This window comes from Oncorhynchus clarkii, chromosome 22 (genome assembly GCF_045791955.1).
Source record: "Oncorhynchus clarkii lewisi isolate Uvic-CL-2024 chromosome 22, UVic_Ocla_1.0, whole genome shotgun sequence".
Taxonomy (NCBI): domain Eukaryota; kingdom Metazoa; phylum Chordata; class Actinopteri; order Salmoniformes; family Salmonidae; genus Oncorhynchus; species Oncorhynchus clarkii.
Genome location: NC_092168.1, coordinates 9,181,936 through 9,203,063, shown reverse-complemented (window position 1 = coordinate 9,203,063; position 21,128 = coordinate 9,181,936). Strand labels below are relative to the sequence as shown.

Below are 21,128 nucleotides of genomic sequence, written 5' to 3'. Positions count from 1 at the left end.
CTACAGAGTGTGTATTGTACCGTTTGTGTTCGACGGTGTGTGTGTGTTCGACAGAGTTTGTGTTCGACAGAGTGTGTGTTCGACAGAGTGTGTGTTCAACAGTGTGTGTGTTCTACAGAGTGTGTATTCTGCAGAGTGTGTATTCTGCAGAGTGTGTATTCTGCAGAGTGTGTGTTCTACAGAGTGGGTATTCTACAGAGTGGGTATTATACAGAGTGTGTACTCTACAGTGTGCATTCTACAGTGTGTGTTCGACAGTGTGTGTGTTCGACAGAGCGTGTGTTTTACAGAGTGTGTGTTCAACAGTGTGTGTGTTCTGCAGAGTGTGTATTCTACAGAGTGGGTATTATACAGAGTGTGTGTTCTACAGAGTGTGTGTTCTACAGAGTGTGTGTTCTACAGAGTGTGTACTCTACAGTGTGTGTTCTACAGAGTGTGTGTTCTACAGAGTGTGTATTCTGCAGAGTGTGTTTTACAGAGTGTGTATTCTGCAGAGTGTGTTCTACAGAGTGTGTATTCTGCAGAGTGTGTTTTCTACTGAGTGTGTGTGTGTTATACACAACGTGTGTGTTCTACAGAGTGTGTATTCTGCAGAGTGTGTATTCTGCAGAGTGTGTTTTCTACTGAGTGTGTGTGTGTTATACACAACGTGTGTGTTCTACAGAGTGTGTATTCTGCAGAGTGTGTATTCTGCAGAGTGTGTTTTACAGAGTGTGTATTCTGCAGAGTGTGTTTTACAGAGTGTGTATTCTGCAGAGTGTGTTCTACAGAGTGTGTATTCTGCAGAGTGTGTTTTCTACTGAGTGTGTGTGTGTTATACACAACGTGTGTGTTCTACAGAGTGTGTATTCTGCAGAGTGTGTATTCTGCAGAGTGTGTTTTCTACTGAGTGTGTGTGTTATACACAACGTGTGTGTTCTACAGAGTGTGTATTCTGCAGAGTGTGTATTCTGCAGAGTGTGTATTCTGCAGAGTGTGTTTTCTACTGAGTGTGTGTGTGTTATACACAACGTGTGTGTTCTACAGAGTGTGTATTCTGCAGAGTGTGTATTCTGCAGAGTGTGTTTTCTACTGAGTGTGTGTGTGTTATACACAACGTGTGTGTTCTACAGAGTGTGTATTCTGCAGAGTGTGTATTCTGCAGAGTGTGTTTTCTACTGAGTGTGTGTGTGTTATACACAACGTGTGTGTTCTACAGAGTGTGTATTCTGCAGAGTGTGTATTCTGCAGAGTGTGTTTTCTACTGAGTGTGTGTGTGTTATACACAACGTGTGTGTTCTACAGAGTGTGTATTCTGCAGAGTGTGTATTCTGCAGAGTGTGTTTTCTACTGAGTGTGTGTGTGTTATACACAACGTGTGTGTTCTACAGAGTGTGTATTCTGCAGAGTGTGTATTCTGCAGAGTGTGTTTTCTACTGAGTGTGTGTGTGTTATACACAACGTGTGTGTTCTACAGAGTGTGTATTCTGCAGAGTGTGTATTCTGCAGAGTGTGTTTTCTACTGAGTGTGTGTGTGTTATACACAACGTGTGTGTTCTACAGAGTGTGTATTCTGCAGAGTGTGTATTCTGCAGAGTGTGTTTTCTACTGAGTGTGTGTGTGTTATACACAACGTGTGTGTTCTACAGAGTGTGTATTCTGCAGAGTGTGTATTCTGCAGAGTGTGTTTTCTACTGAGTGTGTGTGTGTTATACACAACGTGTGTGTTCTACAGAGTGTGTATTCTGCAGAGTGTGTATTCTGCAGAGTGTGTTTTCTACTGAGTGTGTGTGTGTTATACACAACGTGTGTGTTCTACAGAGTGTGTATTCTGCAGAGTGTGTATTCTGCAGAGTGTGTTTTCTACTGAGTGTGTGTGTGTTATACACAACGTGTGTGTTCTACAGAGTGTGTATTCTGCAGAGTGTGTATTCTGCAGAGTGTGTATTCTGCAGAGTGTGTTTTCTACTGAGTGTGTGTGTGTTATACACAACGTGTGTGTTCTACAGAGTGTGTATTCTGCAGAGTGTGTATTCTGCAGAGTGTGTTTTCTACTGAGTGTGTGTGTGTTATACACAACGTGTGTGTTCTACAGAGTGTGTATTCTGCAGAGTGTGTATTCTGCAGAGTGTGTTTTCTACTGAGTGTGTGTGTGTTATACACAACGTGTGTGTTCTACAGAGTGTGTATTCTGCAGAGTGTGTATTCTGCAGAGTGTGTTTTCTACTGAGTGTGTGTGTGTTATACACAACGTGTGTGTTCTACAGAGTGTGTATTCTGCAGAGTGTGTATTCTGCAGAGTGTGTTTTCTACTGAGTGTGTGTGTGTTATACACAACGTGTGTGTTCTACAGAGTGTGTATTCTGCAGAGTGTGTATTCTGCAGAGTGTGTTTTCTACTGAGTGTGTGTGTGTTATACACAACGTGTGTGTTCTACAGAGTGTGTATTCTGCAGAGTGTGTATTCTGCAGAGTGTGTTTTCTACTGAGTGTGTGTGTGTTATACACAACGTGTGTGTTCTACAGAGTGTGTATTCTGCAGAGTGTGTATTCTGCAGAGTGTGTTTTCTACTGAGTGTGTGTGTGTTATACACAACGTGTGTGTTCTACAGAGTGTGTATTCTGCAGAGTGTGTATTCTGCAGAGTGTGTTTTCTACTGAGTGTGTGTGTGTTATACACAACGTGTGTGTTCTACAGAGTGTGTATTCTGCAGAGTGTGTATTCTGCAGAGTGTGTTTTCTACTGAGTGTGTGTGTGTTATACACAACGTGTGTGTTCTACAGAGTGTGTATTCTGCAGAATGTGTATTCTGCAGAGTGTGTTTTCTACTGAGTGTGTGTGTGTTATACACAACGTGTGTGTTCTACAGAGTGTGTATTCTGCAGAGTGTGTATTCTGCAGAGTGTGTTTTCTACTGAGTGTGTGTGTGTTATACACAACGTGTGTGTTCTACAGAGTGTGTATTCTGCAGAGTGTGTATTCTGCAGAGTGTGTTTTCTACTGAGTGTGTGTGTGTTATACACAACGTGTGTTTTCTACTGAGTGTGTGTGTGTTCTACAGAGTGTGTTTTCTACTGAGTGTGTGTGTGTTCTACACAACGTGTGTGTTCTACAGAGTGTGTTTTCTACTGAGTGTGTGTGTGTTCTACAGAGTGTGTTTTCTACTGAGTGTGTGTGTGTTCTACAGAGTGTGTTTTCTACTGAGTGTGTGTGTGTTCTACAGAGTGTGTTTTCTACTGAGTGTGTGTGTGTTCTACAGAGTGTGTTTTCTACTGAGTGTGTGTGTGTTCTACAGAGTGTGTTTTCTACTGAGTGTGTGTGTGTTCTACAGAGTGTGTTTTCTACTGAGTGTGTGTGTGTTCTACAGAGTGTGTTTTCTACAGAGTGTGTGTGTGTTCTGCAGAGTGTGTTTTCTACAGAGTGTGTGTGTGTTCTACAGAGTGTGTTTTCTACAGAGTGTGTGTGTGTTCTACAGAGTGTGTTTTCTACAGAGTGTGTGTGTGTTCTACAGAGTGTGTTTTCTACTGAGTGTGTGTGTGTTCTACAGAGTGTGTTTTCTACAGAGTGTGTGTGTGTTCTACAGAGTGTGTTTTCTACTGAGTGTGTGTGTGTTCTACAGAGTGTGTTTTCTACTGAGTGTGTGTGTGTTCTACAGAGTGTGTTTTCTACTGAGTGTGTGTGTGTTCTACAGAGTGTGTTTTCTACTGAGTGTGTGTGTGTTCTACAGAGTGTGTTTTCTACTGAGTGTGTGTGTGTTCTACAGAGTGTGTTTTCTACTGAGTGTGTGTGTGTTATACACAACGTGTGTTTTCTACTGAGTGTGTGTGTGTTCTACACAACGTGTGTTTTCTACTGAGTGTGTGTGTGTTATACACAACGTGTGTTTTCTACTGAGTGTGTGTGTGTTCTACACAACGTGTGTTTTCTACTGAGTGTGTGTGTGTTATACACAACGTGTGTTTTCTACTGAGTGTGTTCTACTGAGTGTGTGTTCTACAGAGTGTGTGTTCTACAGAGTGTGTATTCTGCAGTGTGTGTTTTACAGAGAGTGTGTTCTACAGAGTGTGTATTCTGCTGAGTGTGTGTGTGTTCTACACAACGTGTGTGTATAATGGGGTTATGCATAGGTTTGTGTTTGTTTTATGGGAGTGTTAACCACTGTCTGAGTGGTCTGTGTAATTGTGTATCTAGCAACGAGTGCTGTTCTAACAAGTGGAGGTCGGTGCCGTTTCAGATGAGGGAGGATCATTTTTTTATGAGCATAGCCTTATTTCTATTACAGCATATTGGATGACCGTCATTCATTGTCCATTCACGCAGTTCAATGTAACATTGATAGGTTTAGGCTACTATATGATACTCACATTTTCCCTATACCATTCATGAGGTTGCTATAACCTAGGCTATTAATGAAAGTTTACAACGTAGGTTCACAGGTCAAGAGAAAAATGTGTGTAATCAAGTTGACAGACAGTGACACATTGAATACCGCCTTGCACACTCTTGCCTGCATCTAGCTGATCTAGGGTGTATGAGAGTTTCTATTTAATAAATTCTGGTATGTTTATCCCCATTTCGTTCCGTTTGTTTCCGTTTATGAAAAGTTTTCAACAGAATCAGCGGAATGATTACACCGCTGATCACCCACAAACACAGTTCACTTTCAAAGCAGCCACATACAAACAGCATGATCACTTTGCTCGTTGAATAATTCCTTCTCGCATCTACGTCTCTCCTCCTCTCACCTTTTCCCTTCGCTTGTGCACAACACAACAGCTGACTGTGACCAGGAGAAATAACCTTTCCAAGCCAAACCTTCATACCATAACCGCTAACCGCTACACACAGCCTACATCCTTGTCACCATATTATCTAACGTCAAAGGCAACATAGCTACTAGAACTAAAGCGTTAGAAAACCCGTTACGCGTTAGTACAATCATGTAGTACAGTGTACAGCAAGTAGTAGGTGAAAGTGAAAAATATACAACAAAATATAGCTCTCTCTTTCTCTCTTGCTTCCCCTTCATTTTACTTCATTCATTATCTGATCCTTTGATTGGGTGGACAACATGTTTGTTCACGCTGCAAGAGCTCTGATCGGTTGGATGATTTCTTCCAGAAGTTTTCATAATTACTGTGTAAATCTACGGAAGGGGTTGAGAACCATGAGTCTCCTCGGTTTTGTATTGAAGTCAATGTACCCAGAAGAGAACACAAGTTTTGTCCTCTGGCTACACCATGGTGCTACGCTACTGAGTGCTGTTGAGGCTACTGTAGACCTTCATTGCAAAACAGTGTGTTTTAATCAATTATTTAACGGAAATATATTTAGTATAGCTTTATCTAAAAAAAAGAACATTTTAAATAGTGAAACATGAAAAAGTTAAATATATATATTTTTTTTAGATAAAGCTATACTAAATATATTTCCTGAAATTCACTGAGGAGGATGGTCCTCCCCTTCCTCCTGTGTAGTCTGGCTGTTTTGCTACGCTGCGTGTTTGGAACATAATGAAGGCATCTTTTTGTTAACATGTGGTTCAATGTGTACAGTAGGCTTGTGCAAGCTTTTGGTTTGATTGGAGTGTGATGTGGATTCATCTGCTTGTGTGTGTGTGTGTGTGTGTGTGTGTGTGTGTGTGTGTGTGTGTGTGTGTGTGTGTGTGTGTGTGTGTGTGTGTGTGTGTGTGTGTGTGTGTGTGTGTGTGTGTGTGTGTGTGTGTTTGCAAGCGCACGTCTGTCCCTGTCCGTGTGTGCGTCCGCGTTTGTGTGGGTAAGGGTAGTGTTCCACTTACTGCTCTGTTTTGATTTCCAGAACAGGGTGGAGTTTTAATTCCTCCCATCGGCTGTAAATGGAATGTGGGCTGTTATATTTGGTCAGGGAACTCTGAGATGCCCTCTCATTGTATTTGGCTCATGTAACAATTGGAAGAAACCCAGCGTAGGTCAGAGTCATGGGAGCATCCAAAATGTCAACCTATTCCCTATATAGTGCACTACTTTTGACCAGAGCCCATAGGGGTCATATGTAGAGCACTAATATAGGGAATTAGGGTGCCATTTGCCACACAGACACACAGCCCGTGTGGATTGGAACATACCAGGGCTGGAGGGGCCGGGGAAGTTGGCTCTGAGTCTTAGAGCTACTGTGGGACAGGGAGGGCGCCGGTTCAAAGTCGTGGCTCCGATGCTAAGCTTGTCCCATCGTCACAAATGACACCCTATTCTGATTTGAAATGCACAATAACTCTCAGACTGGGCTGCTCTGCTCCGCTGGAAACAGCGCAGCGTTGGGTTCACTGTTTCCCTTTCTCAAACACAGCCACAGCGTGTTACTCTCTGTTACGCTGCGCATGCTCCTAACACGGTACCTTTGTTGGAGGGTTCCAGTAGGGTCAGTCCCAGGCTCTCTGTGTCATCAAACAAAGCCCAAAATAGCCTGGCCAACCCCACCCCCCCCTGGTACATTTCCTTCATATTTAACCCCGCTTGCAACATTCCTCCTGACATTCCTTTCACTGCAGGCCTGGTGACCCCAGCACCCCTCCAGCCCCCCCCCCTTAACCCTGCATGTGCTCAAGCAGGGCTGCCCAACCCTCTTCCTGGAGATCTACCGTCCTGTGGGTTTTCAGTCCAACCCTTTAACACACCTGATTCTACTAATTAGCTGCTCAACTAGCTGAATCAGATATGCTAAATTAGGGTTGGACTGAAAACCTACAGGACAGTCGATCTCCAGGAAGAGGGTCGGGCAGCCCTGTGCCGGAGCTTGTACACACAGAGATGCTCAGCTAAGTGCTACCCTCTTGGATTTCAGCTCTGTGCCAAAATGAGCTCTTCACGCAATGGAAAGTCTCCAGACATTTCTGTGGTGTAGGTCTACTACCGCTACTCCAGGCCATGGAGATTGTGAACAATCTGACCAAATGGCACCCTATTCCCTATATGGTACACTACTTTTGAGCAGGGCTCTGGTGTTCAAGTGTTCAAGCCTTAGTAGGGAGTGTGGAGGGAGTTCTCTCTCGGCATGTTCTGTGTCAGGGGCTGCTAATGCATGCAGTGTGTACCTCCACCAGCTTCGTACTTCTCACGCCTCATCTAGAGCACTTACCATAAAAGGAGGAATTTGACTGCTGAGGAATAACACTGACATGAGGAATTAGTAGTGCTGAGAAAATTACCAAAATGTTGGTTATTTAAAAAAAATGTAACAGCTAATTTACCAACATCCATTCAATTATTTGAATTCCATTTCGTTCTGTTTTTTTTCTTCTGTGAACTCAATGCAGTTTCTCTAGAGATAAATCAGATCCAACAGGACAATATTCTACATAGTTTAGCTCAGAAACCGTGGTAATTAACTACAATGATCTTAATCCATGAAGAATGCACAATCGATCAGTGGCACAAGATGTCTCTACCTTCAAAAATACATGATCTAAGTGATTGATAGTTGTTATTCAGCCATCATAAAGGTATGCCTCATTTCCTTTGAAGAACTACTAAAATAGTGATTTTGTCAGTCAGCTCTATTGAGATGAGATGACTTGGCATGAAATAATAAAGTCATCAAATAAAACCAATGTAATATACACAATATTGTATTAAAGTAAAGTAATATGAATAAGTTATGGTTAATAAGTAATAATCAGTAATGGGCAGTCACCACCATCATGGGCCTTTTATTAATAGTTTTATTCTGTATTGTTACGGCAAAAAATTATTGAAATTAAATAATAAAAAAACGGAATATTTAAAAAATTATTTAACCGAAACCGAACCGACCTCAAAAAGCACTAAACGCTCAGCACTAGGAATTAGTCAACGTATTTCAGTAATGGCATTAAAGCATGTACAGTTAGGCACTTTATAAGAACTCTGTGATAAGGCCTAATTGGTATGGCTTAGCTGTCAGCATGGTGAGGCCCAGGTGCACTGAACTCTGGACGCCACACACGCACGCATGCACATACACGCACCGCTATAGGGTTTCACCTCTCATTCTGAACTCTACACAACTCTTCAGTCATTCATTCATTCCTGTGTCAGCAATAAGCGTGTGTTAGTTCTATGGGAGTGATGTGTATTAGGGCTGAGCGATATGGGCAAAATATTATATCAAAGTATTTAGAAAATGTTTGATGGTATTTGATGTTTTAGAATAATAAAAGTTCTAAAAGTTCTGCTTTATGAGTAGTGTGACCCTAGCGTCTGGTTGTTTTATACGGTTCAATTCAATTGCAATTGCGATTTAGATCAAAACACTTGGGTGAACTGGGTGGAATCATGGAAATAGAATGATTATTCTAATTCTATAGTTAGAATAGAAATAATAGTGGGCAGGGAGGAGTTATTGTGACCAAAGTGATGGTCAGTGTGTCCTAGGGGACCCTATAATCTTTGGCTACATGAAATTTTTCTTCAAGTAGCCAACATTTTCATGCTTCGCCTATTCCTCTTTGATTTAGAAGATACTGCTGCACAAACAACATGCGGATTTAGGCCTATACCATCACTGGTATCAGGCTGTTATTAGCTAGCTATGTTTGCTCTGACCCATTAGCTAGCTAATACCATTAGCGACTAACACGATTTAGCTTAAACTAATGAAGAAAAAACAAACTAGCTGTTTGCAAATGTAAGAAACACAAACTAATAGTGTAATTAAAGAACACTTGTAGATTTATATCTACACTTGTAGATTTATATTAAGGAAGAAAGTGGAAACAACATTGTTTTCATCAACATTGTGCTGCATTGACCATGCAGATTGAACGAAAGCGTCTTGTGGTCAAGCAACAACAAACACGCTCCTTGAGTGATAGGGGGCGGGGCTAAGTCTGTGTGGAAAGCGGTATGGAGCAAGAGAGCGGAGAGGGATGACTCAAGTAGCATAAAAATGAACGTTGCACACAGCATATACAATTTAACAAACCAAAAACTAAAATACCATTATTGAAGGTAAAAACCCGAATCGGTCTGTGCATCAATACCGGTATATAGCAAAAAACGTGATACCGCCCAGCACTAATGTGTATAGCATCTCACTGACAGACACTGACAGACATATGACTGGCCACATATTTGGCCTAGGACGGCCCTGAGAGGTTACGCAAATCATCTGACCCCCAGGGTTCAAGTAAGAGGGCTTGTAACAAGGCCAGTGTCACTTTGGAATGCTGTCAGGAGGATCGGAATGCCGGGTTAGGAATGAGTGGAATATCCATCGGAAGTCTGTAGCATGAGAACTGTGTGACATTTAGAACCGGATCAAGACAGCAGCGGCTCAGATGAGTTGTGAAGAGTCTTTTTGTTCTAAACGATTCCTCATCTCCAACTTTATGAAAGCTACATTTCACAGCATCTCCAATGGATGGAGAATGAAAGAGAGAGAGAGGGGGACTGCTGGGTGACTGAAGGGAACAGAGTGGAGGCTTTGTGGGGTGTTTGGAGGGTTTGTTTACGCGCTAGGCTCTATGTGTCACAGGAAACGCTGAATATTATTTTCTCTGTGGATGTGTTTTGGACTATTCCAGTCTTTTATGTTTCATTTAATGGATACCACGACTCAGGCTCATGAACACCCAGGAGACACATTTTGGTTTTGGGTTGGGTTGTCGGGTTTAAAATGGTCTTTCCTTATTGCTGAACATGGATGATGGGGTTGAGAGAGACTAAGAAAATACATGTGTGTCTGGAGTCTGGCGTGAAGGGATCTCACTTTGCTCTGTCTTTGAAGAAGGATACTGCTTCCAGCACTCTAAAAGGCTTGTGTGTGTGTGTGGGCGTGTCTTGAATGTTGTGACTGTTTGTTTTTGTGTGTGTGTCATGTATGTTGTGTGTGTGTGCATACAAGTGTCTGCCATGCATGTTGTGTGTGTGTGTGTTCTGTATTGCATGTTGTGTATCTGTGCATATGCGCGTGTGTATCTGTGCGTATGCGCGTGTGTGCGTGTCTGCCATGCATGTTGTGTGTGTGTGGCCGAAAGACAGCAGTGGTCAGCGTTGTCTCAGCTGTGGTCATTCCTCATGTTCCCCCCTGAGGTCTGTCTTTGTCAATCAGGACTGTTCTTTCTCTCTCTCTCTCTCTCTCTCTCTCTCTCGCTCTCTCTCTCTCTCCTCTCTCGTTCTTTCTCTGTCTCTGGTCTCTCGCTCTGTTCTCACTCTGTTCTCTCTCTCTGTTCTCTCTCTGTTCTCTCTGTTCTCTCTGTTCTCTCTCTCTGTTCTCTCTCTGTTATCTCTCTCTTTCTCTCTCTGTTCTCTCTCTCTGTTCTCTCTCTGTTCTCTCTCTCTTTCTCTCTGTTCTCTCTCTCTGTTCTCTCTCTCTTTCTCTCTCTCTATTCTCTCTCTTTCTCTCTGTTCTCTCTCTTTCTCTCTCTCTGTTCTCTCTTTCTCTCTCTCTATTCTCTCTCTCTGTTCTCTCTCTCTTTCTCTCTCTCTATTCTCTCTCTCTGTTCTCTCTCTCTTTCTCTCTCTCTATTCTCTCTCTGTTCTCTCGCTCTCTCAAACTCCATCCCCTCTGCCTTTTCCCTCACTCTTACTACCCCCTCAGGGACTTAGTAACATTTCACACCTATGTTTTTAGTGACATTCATGTTCTATTGGATCTATCTGCAATCTCCATAGGCACGGTGGTTGTGGGTTTAGATGGAACTAGTAGATTGTCTACAGTTAACATTTACTGTATCCCATATATTTAGTTCATATGGTGAGATTCCTAAATGCATTTTTCCCTAATTTGTCTTCTCTATTAGGCCAGCCAGATGATGCTCTTTGGTCGTGTTCATTAGGCATCTAATTAAAGTAAACAGAACTTGTCCAATAAGACACACTCGTTTTCCGCTGCAAAACGTTTTGTTATGGTGTGCACTAATGAATACGGCCCTTGTGTGTGTGTGTGGCCATCAACAATGCACTAGTGTGGTGCTGTTGTGTTTTAATGCAACTCCACGTCCACCTCCTCCAGCATGTTCTCATATCCTCAGCCCCAAACTTCTCATCAGGCAGAAGTAGGCGATCCGAATCAGGATTTCACAGCCATGCTGCTGGGGCCTTGGCAGAAACCAGCCGAGCCCAGAGCACAAACCTCTCTCTTGGAGCTACCGTTACAGTAAATGTGTGATGACATCATCAACCAGGCATGTTAAAGACGGTCTTCATTAGCCACAGATTTATCAGGAAGGACCAGTCTCTCAAACAGCGGGTTAATATCAGACAAGTAAGTTGCCTGGGAAGAGTTAGATGAATCGGTTCTGGATGATGAACCACCTGTTAATTGGCACCACATAGACAGCCTGCAATGTATGTTACTGGTTTTTGTTCAGACTGAATCACTCAATCTCACAGCCTTGAATCTCAAAGCCAAAAGCTACAGTTCTGTCTGTCTAAATCCTCCCTGTTTTTCCCCCTCGCGTTGATTACCAAGGAACCTCCACAATAGTGGAATGAATAACCTCTATGATAGTCTAAGATAAGAGCTCTGCTTCAGGAGATGGCAGTTCATGGCGATGTCTTTGAACACAGATTGGGATGCAGACATCAGTTGTGATTCACTGGTCCCTTTTCAAGAGGAAAATGTCTATGACATATTAGATGGATGGGTCCTAATTATGGTTTACTGTAACCATTGATATGTGTATACCTTTCCCGTGGCATCTTAAACCCTGTGTGTGGTCCTCCTACAATTAGAAGGAAAAGGCCAAGTCTTTGTGTGCTTGTTAGTGTCTTCATTAATCTCTGCTCTGCCTCTACAGCTTAGCCACTGTGTACATCCCAAATGGAAACCTATTCCATATTTAGTGCACTACTTTTGACCAGAACCCTATGGGCCCTGGTCAAAAGTAGTGCACAAAATAGGGAATATGGTGCCATTTAGGATGCAACCACAATGTCCTCTTGTAGGTCTGGATGGCATTCACACACTACCTGACTTGCAGCTTGTCTGTTTTGTTAGGAAAATAACATTTCCACTTCCCCCTCCATGACCTTTAGGAGCGTAGATAAGCCTATGTTGTTGTCTAGACTCTGTGAATGTGATTGTGTCCAGACATCTGTCAGGTCTGCCGTTGACATAATGTCTCTGAGTGTCTGTCTGTCCCTCAACGTTAAGTACAGGTTGTGTGCAGTGTCGTGAGTGAAAGGGCTCTTTGTTTTGACTTGACAAGTGTCAACTGTCTGTCGCTAATAGCAGTAATCACACAAGCGTAGCGGCAGCAGGGTGGTTACAATTGCCCTGTCATGTCCACCTCCTAGTTTGCCTGGGAAAGCTCTGTGCTAACACCACTCTAACATACCACTGACTCTACCTGTTCCACTCTCTTCTGCACACTCCCCTACTCCACACTCCCACACTCCATCCTGCCCGCCTATCCATCCACATGACGGCCCTTCCATGCAGAAAGCAGCCTCTGCTCCAACACCGGGCTAGCTAGCTGTAGTACAGTTGTGGAATGTGCACTATAATAATATTTGTGAGGTGCTTGTATTTGCCTGTTACACACAGGTGTGTAATGGAAATGTGTGTGTGTTTTTTTGTGTATCCTACCTCCCCCTGAGACACCGGCAGGGAGTGGAGTCACGGCCAGGGTCACCATTGTACAGTGCCCCTAGAGCAATTAGAGTTAAGTGCCTTGCTCAAGGGCACAGCAACAGATTTTTTTATTCTCACCTTGTCGGCTCTGGTATTCGAACCAGCAACCTTTCGGTTATTGGCCCAAGGCTCTTAACATCTACACTACCTGCCGCCTGTGGAGCGGCCAGCGCATTCTAATGGGAGATGTCATCTCTCCTCCACCTCTGAACTCTGTGTGGAAACTGGAGATGCGAGCAGCATTCATCAAGTGTTCATTAAACTTCCTCCACTGTTTGGTAACGTAACCCAAGCTGCTAATGAGCGCCGGCTGGATCATTTACTTCTCGGCAGGGAGTGGGGGCTCAGATAGACTTCCCCCCTCCTTCCTTCATCCTTCCCCTGTACCACTTCACTGCCAGGGCTGCTGCTAAGTTTATCGTCTTGTAAACTGCCTGCCTGCCTGCCGAGATAGAAGATAATTATGTTGTTTTTGCTTTGCCTCTTCCTACAATTATTTGAATAGCAGAGTGGTTTCCAATTATTATTGTTCCATGTCTCCAGGCTAGGAGGAGATACAAACGTCTATTCGGATGGAGCAAGCACAAGGAACTCATTTTCCGGCGCCGACAGAGATGGCCGCCTCGCTTCGCGTTCCTAGGAAACTATGCAGTTTTTTGTTTTTTTACGTGTTATTTCTTACATTAGTACCCCAGGTCATCTTAGGTTTCATTACATACAGTCGAGAAGAACTACTGAATATAAGATCAGCGTCAACTCACCATCAGTACGACCAAGAATATGTTTTTCGCGAAGTGGATCCTGTGTTCTGCCTTACAAACAGGACAACGGAGTGGATCCTATGCAGCGACCCAAAAAAACGACTCCGAAAGAGAGGGAAACGAGGCGGTCTTCTGGTCAGACTCCGGAGACGGGCACACCGTGCACCACTCCCTAGCATTCTTCTTGCCAATGTCCAGTCTCTTGACAACAAGGTTGATGAAATCCGAGCAAGGGTAGCATTCCAGAGGGACATCAGAGACTGTAACGTCCTTTGCTTCACTGAAACATGGCTCACTGGAGAGACTCTATCCGAAGCGGTGCAGCCAACGGGTTTCTCCACGCATCGCGCTGACAGAAACAAACATATTTCTGGTAAGAAGAGGGGCGGGGGCGTATGCCTCATGGCCAACGTGACATGGTGTGATGAAAGAAACATACAGGAACTCAAATCCTTCTGTTCACCTGATTTAGAATTCCTCACAATCAAATGTAGACCGCATTATCTACCAAGAGAATTCTCTTCGATTATAATCACAGCCGTATATATCCCCCCCAAGCAGACACATCGATGGCTCTGAACGAACTTTATTTAACTCTCTGCAAACTGGAAACGATTTATCCGGAGGCTGCATTCATTGTAGCTGGGGATTTTAACAAGGCTAATCTGAAAACAAGACACCCTAAATTTTATCAGCATATCGATTGCGCAACCAGGGGTGGAAAGACCTTGGATCATTGTTACTCTAACTTCCGCGACGCATATAAGGCCCTGCCCCGCCCCCCTTTCGGAAAAGCTGACCACGACTCCATTTTGTTGATCCCTGCCTACAGACAGAAACTAAAACAAGAGGCTCCCACGCTGAGGTCTGTCCAACGCTGGTCCGACCAAGCTGACTCCACACTCCAAGACTGCTTCCATCACGTGGACTGGGAGATGTTTCGTATTGCGTCAGATAACAACATTGACGAATACGCTGATTCGGTGTGCGAGTTCATTAGAACGTGCGTTGAAGATGTCGTTCCCATAGCAACGATTAAAACATTCCCTAACCAGAAACCGTGGATTGATGGCAGCATTCGTGCGAAACTGAAAGCGCGAACCACTGCTTTTAATCAGGGCAAGGTGTCTGGTAACATGACCGAATACAAACAGTGCAGCTATTCCCTCCGCAAGGCTATCAAACAAGCTAAGCGCCAGTACAGAGACAAAGTAGAATCTCAATTCAACGGCTCAGACACAAGAGGCATGTGGCAGGGTCTACAGTCAATCACGGACTACAGGAAGAAATCCAGCCCAGTCACGGACCAGGATGTCTTGCTCCCAGGCAGACTAAATAACTTTTTTGCCCGCTTTGAGGACAATACAGTGCCACTGACACGGCCTGCAACGAAAACATGCGGTCTCTCCTTCACTGCAGCCGAGGTGAGTAAGACATTTAAACGTGTTAACCCTCGCAAGGCTGCAGGCCCAGACGGCATCCCCAGCCGCGCCCTCAGAGCATGCGCAGACCAGCTGGCCGGTGTGTTTACGGACATATTCAATCAATCCCTATACCAGTCTGCTGTTCCCACATGCTTCAAGAGGGCCACCATTGTTCCTGTTCCCAAGAAAGCTAAGGTAACTGAGCTAAACGACTACCGCCCCGTAGCACTCACATCCGTCATCATGAAGTGCTTTGAGAGACTAGTCAAGGACCATATCACCTCCACCCTACCTGACACCCTAGACCCACTCCAATTTGCTTACCGCCCAAATAGGTCCACAGACGATGCAATCTCAACCACACTGCACACTGCCCTAACCCATCTGGACAAGAGGAATACCTATGTGAGAATGCTGTTCATCGACTACAGCTCGGCATTCAACACCATAGTACCCTCCAAGCTCGTCATCAAGCTCGAGACCCTGGGTCTCGACCCCGCCCTGTGCAACTGGGTACTGGACTTCCTGACGGGCCGCCCCCAGGTGGTGAGGGTAGGCAACAACATCTCCTCCCCGCTGATCCTCAACACTGGGGCCCCACAAGGGTGCGTTCTGAGCCCTCTCCTGTACTCCCTGTTCACCCACGATTGCGTGGCCACGCACGCCTCCAACTCAATCATCAAGTTTGCGGACGACACAACAGTGGTAGGCTTGATTACCAACAACGACGAGACGGCCTACAGGGAGGAGGTGAGGGCCCTCGGAGTGTGGTGTCAGGAAAATAACCTCATACTCAACGTCAACAAAACTAAGGAGATGATTGTGGACTTCAGGAAACAGCAGAGGGAACACCCCCCTATCCACATCGATGGAACAGTAGTGGAGAGGGTAGCAAGTTTTAAGTTCCTCGGCATACACATCACAGACAAACTGAATTGGTCCACTCACACAGACAGCATCGTGAAGAAGGCGCAGCAGCGCCTCTTCAACCTCAGGAGGCTGAAGAAATTCGGCTTGTCACCAAAAGCACTCACTAACTTCTACAGATGCACAATCGAGAGCATCCTGGCGGCCTGGTATGGCAACTGCACCGCCCTCAACCGTAAGGCTCTCCAGAGGGTAGTGAGGTCTGCACAACGCATCACCGGGGGCAAACTACCTGCCCTCCAGGACACCTACACCACCCGATGTCACAGGAAGGCCATAAAGATCATCAAGGACATCAACCACCCGAGCCAATGCCTGTTCACCCCGCTATCATCCAGAAGGCGAGGTCAGTACAGGTGCATCAAAGCTGGGACCGAGAGACTGAAAAACAGCTTCTATCTCAAGGCCATCAGACTGTTAAACAGCCACCACTAACACTGAGTGGCTGCTGCCAACACACTGACACTGACTCAACTCCAGCCACTTTAATAATGGGAATTGATGGGAAATGATGTAAATATATCACTAGCCACTTTAAACAATGCTACCTTATATAATGTTACTTACCCTACATTATTCATCTCATATGCATACGTATATACTGTACTCTATATCATCGACTGTATCCTTATGTAATACATGTATCACTAGCCACTTTAAACTATGCCACTTTGTTTACATACTCATCTCATTTGTACATACTGTACTCGATACCATCTACTGTATCTTGCCTATGCTGCTCTGTACCATCACTCATTCATATATCCTTATGTACATATTCTTTATCCCCTTACACTGTGTACAAGACAGTAGTTTTGGAATTGTTAGTTAGATTACTTGTTATTACTGCATTGTCGGAACTAGAAGCACAAGCATTTCGCTACACTCGCATTAACATCTGCTAACCATGTGTATGTGACAAATAAAATTTGATTTGATTTGATTTGATTAATCCTTGGATACCTCTTGATGAGGACGCTTGTCAGTTAGGACTGGTAGCCATTTTGGTTCCACATCCTCTCTGCCTTGTTCCTAGTTTCCTCTGCAAAGTGGCTCATTTGTTGTACAGACAGTTTATTGCAGGCAATATTCAAACCCTTCACATATTGCTGTGTTATGATTGAATTGAATAATGCCGCTCGGCTGTTCAGTCAATTACCATTGGAATAGTCATCGTTGAGGTTTTCAAAACACCCACACATTTCTACCATTATCAAAAGGCATTGGGGTTCTGTGACATGATGTAGCCTACTGTACCGTCACAAATTGAGGGAGGAGGATTTAGCCTTGCAGTACTGGTAGCATAGCAAAATGTGGTGGTTTATATGGCTAAGTCTGACACTTGACCAGAGTTCCTGTGTGTCAAGCTACTCAGAGTAGTGCTGGTTTAGGATCAGTTTTGCCTTTCAAATCATGAATAAGATCACATAGACAAGGGGGGCCTGATCCTAGATCAGCACTCCTACTCTGAGACGCTTGGCGCATACGGACTCTGATCTCCCATTCTTAGTCTGAAATGACTCATCATCAGAAGCCTAAACTGAGTAGCAGATCAGAGAAGAGAGACATCACAGCATCTTTCATATCTATTAAGACATTTAGCCTATGTTTAGTTCAAATGCTGTATGAATGAATAATGTATTGTCCCATAGGGACATTTATTTGTCAACAATACAGGCCTTCCTGGCATACATACAACGCTTCCCAAAAACACTTCAGTTAGGCCAGTGGTCACCAACCTTTTAATAGTCAAGATCATTTTCTGAGTCAAAATGCAAGTCAAGATCTACCACTCATAAACATGACTTAAAAACATAAGCCTATGCAACATGAACCTATTAAAAACAGTTATGTAGCAATGAGGTTTGTGCAGTAGGCTATAGGCCCAATACATTATCACCGCATATTGGCTATGCTTGAATTCTCCTGCCAATGTTGTTCTCCTCAGACCATTTTAAAAGTATGTTTCAAATCATGAGGTATATGATTACACCGGTAATAGATCCGTTGTTGTATTACTTATGAGGCACAGCTGAGTGAGCATAAATTGACATAATTAGCTTTAAAAAAAAAATGTTTTACTGGACTGATGCGTCTGATGGCTAATCTCAGCGGAGGGTTAGTCTCTCACGTCTCTCTGCTATCCCTCCCTCCATCCGTCCGCTGAGACTGACCAAAAATGGCATTTTATTATATACCGGCATTGATGCACAGACCGGTTTGGATTTTTACTTTACCTTGCATAAAGTTTTGTCAGTGTTTTGTTTGTTAAATTTAATATAAATGTAATTACTGACTGATGAAACCCGAAAATGTATGGCACTTGTCCATTCTTACTGCCAGTAAGTGACTGCTAACCGTTGAGAACGGCAAATTTGCTCGCAAGAGCTTCGGGCAAAGATGGTGGATGAATGAAGATAGTTCACTCAGTCCGTTTACCATTGGAGAAAAAAAGTTCAGTTCCGGTTTACTTAAGGCGTGTCTACCATAGACACCAATGCAGTAGCAGTTGGGTCTGGTCTACTTAGTTCATTGACTTTCATTGAACCCCCAAAATTATAATAAACATATCATTTATTTATACAGCGAGTGGGTGTCTCATTTCCTCTTCCATCTCTGCTTCGGGTGCGCACATGCACTTTTGTGCCATGAATCTTGCCTGTGAGGCAGTGTGGATGCCAATGCACCTTGGAAATTGGCACAAAGTAAGAACTGCCATTGATCATTGATAATACGTGGTCATAAACTAGGTTTCCATCCCATTTGCAACCAATTTTCATGCGAATATTCTAAAATCAGCCAAGCATCGATCATCATGTCAACAGAATAACATATTTATTGATAGGAGTATCGAACTCATCACATATACTTTCCCCACCCTGTGAATTTCAACATAACATATTTTTATCTGTAGCCTAATAAACTACATGGTTTCCCGAGTTGTAGTGGGAGGACTGAACAACATGTCATCGTGTGACTCCAAGTTTACTTCCAAATGATGGTTATTATAGGAATATTTACGCATAAAGGTGTTTCCTCCGCCATTTCTCGCATAATTAATTTGATAGACACAAAAAGATCCCACCATGTCGAACGAAACAAATTGTCTGTCGGCATTTATAAAATTGTACCGGGATATCCTGTTTCTATCAGCCCGGTCGTGACTTTTTTCATGCATCAGGTAGTTCATCTGCACGAAATGGTTGGATGGAAACCTGGTTATAGAGGAAGATAATTATTTCACAAAATAAAATCATACAAAGTCTAAACAAATGTTTTACAGATATTTTACAGAAATTATTATAAATGAGTGAAGGAAATGCAGATATTGTTGAAAATGATTAAACTTATTTTTAGTGGAAGTTTGATTGAATACTATAATGGAATCAGAAGAGAGAAAGCCCCATTAGAATGTATTTGTTGCCACCCTAGGGTAGTGTTGCACGATATACTGAAACTTTTTCGATACTAAAACATGATAAACGATTTGGTATTATAATTTTTGTTACTTTCAGTACTTCTGTCAAATGTGTCTCACGGATCAAGTCTATCTATCAGCGCAACCAATGTCCCCTTATAGTGCGAAAGCACTGTGCCTGCTCCACTCAGTCTGCACTGGGAGTCTGGGCTGTTATGTTAGCTCCCCACTCATGATGCACAGAAGTATGGATCCGCCCTTTAAAAAAAAAAATTGCCTAAAATGACATACCAAAATCTAACTGCCTGTAGGTCAGGCCCTGAAGCAAGGATATGCATATTCTTGGTACCATTTGAAAGGAAACACTTTGAAGTTTGTGGAAATGTGAAAGTAATGTAGGACAATACAACACAATAGATCTGGTAAAAGATAATATAAATACATCTTTGAAATGCAAGAGAAAGGCCATAATGTATTATTCCAGCCCAGGAGCAATTTATATTTTGGCCACTAGATGCCAGCTGTGTATGTGCAATGTTTTAGACTGATCCAATGAACCATTGAATTTCTGTTCAAATTGTGTATCAAGACTAACCAAATGTGCCTCATTTGCTATTAATAACTTTTCATGTTCAAAATTGTGCACTCTCCTCAAACAATAGCATGGTATTATTTCACTGTAATACCTACTGTAAATTGGACAGTGCAGCTGGATTAACAAGAATTTAAGCTTTCTGACAATATCAGATATGCCTATGTCCTGTGAAATATTCTTGTTGTTTACCTCATGCCAATCACATTAGCCTACGTTAGCTCAACCGTCCTGTGGAAGGGACACCAATACCGAATATGTTTTAACACACTTGAATAATGCGACACGGCATGTAGAATTGTTGAAACTGTTAATTACTGTTCGCAAAACAATGTCCAAACAGGCTAGAACACTTTACAATGCAAAGAAGATACCGGTGTCTTCCAGCTTTATAGGTTAACTTTCCATGCTAGCTGACAGCTGAAGCTAACATCAATTCACTACACTAGTCCTTTGTTTGTGATAATATGCAAACCATAACGCAAAATATTTTGATTTCAAAGCTGATTGCCACCCGTAACTTTATTAATTCACTTAATCAGTCTCTCTCTCACGTCTCCCCAAGACTATCTATTTCCTCAGCGAACTGACTGTGTCTGTGAATAGGGCTTTGACTCGGCTTCTTCTTCTTTGGTGGGGCGGTTGGATCCAATAAATGTTGCATTACCGCCAGCTACTAGACTAGAGTACAGCTGCCTTATACTTTGCTTGAAAAAATAAACAAATACCCTACCATCTAACACTACACTCACAAATTAAAAAAATAAAATAAAATTAACACCACCCTACTCCACGATTTCAATCTATTTAGACCTACCTCAGGCCAACAACCTGAAAGGAGGGGACACCACCACTTAACACACCCTGTAACTCTTCTGATGTCAAGTACCTCACACCCAAATACCTCTCTACAGCTGCCACCACAACCTCAATTTTATGCGACTTACGTTCGTTCCATCCCTGCAGAACAGTTGATAACCATTGCTATAAATGCTAAAAATCCAATCTTACTGAAACATATATAACTTTTTGGCCTATCCCTCTGAACTGGTTTATCTCTACTACTCACACCACTCCTCTCAGGATCCCTCCCCCTTGACCCATCTTCCTCTACTTCCTTCACATATGACAACTTCTGCACTTCCTCAACCTGCCTCTCTCGCACGGTACATTTCTGATCCCCAGCCCTATGAGACCCTACAATTAACACATATCAATACTTTACCCAATGCTACACACTTCTTTGTCCCAGATGCTCATAAGCTTGACACCTGTAACAACGTAATGTATTCGGCACAAAAGCTCATACAGGATAACTTATATACCCTAACATCACTTTGTCGGGCAAAGACTCAACATCAAAACTCAAAAGAACAGACAATGACTCTTGTGTTTTACCACATTCCACCCTGTCTGAGTCGGACCAAACAACAAGC

The 21,128-nt window shown here is 43.2% G+C and overlaps 1 protein-coding gene across 2 annotated transcripts in view; it reads left to right on the top strand.

The window, feature by feature from the left end:
• The window catches only part of LOC139380298 (protein TANC1-like), a 183,201-nt gene that overhangs the window by 80,264 nt on the left and 81,809 nt on the right, over nucleotides 1-21,128 (top strand). The gene's annotated exons all lie outside the window — the stretch shown is intronic.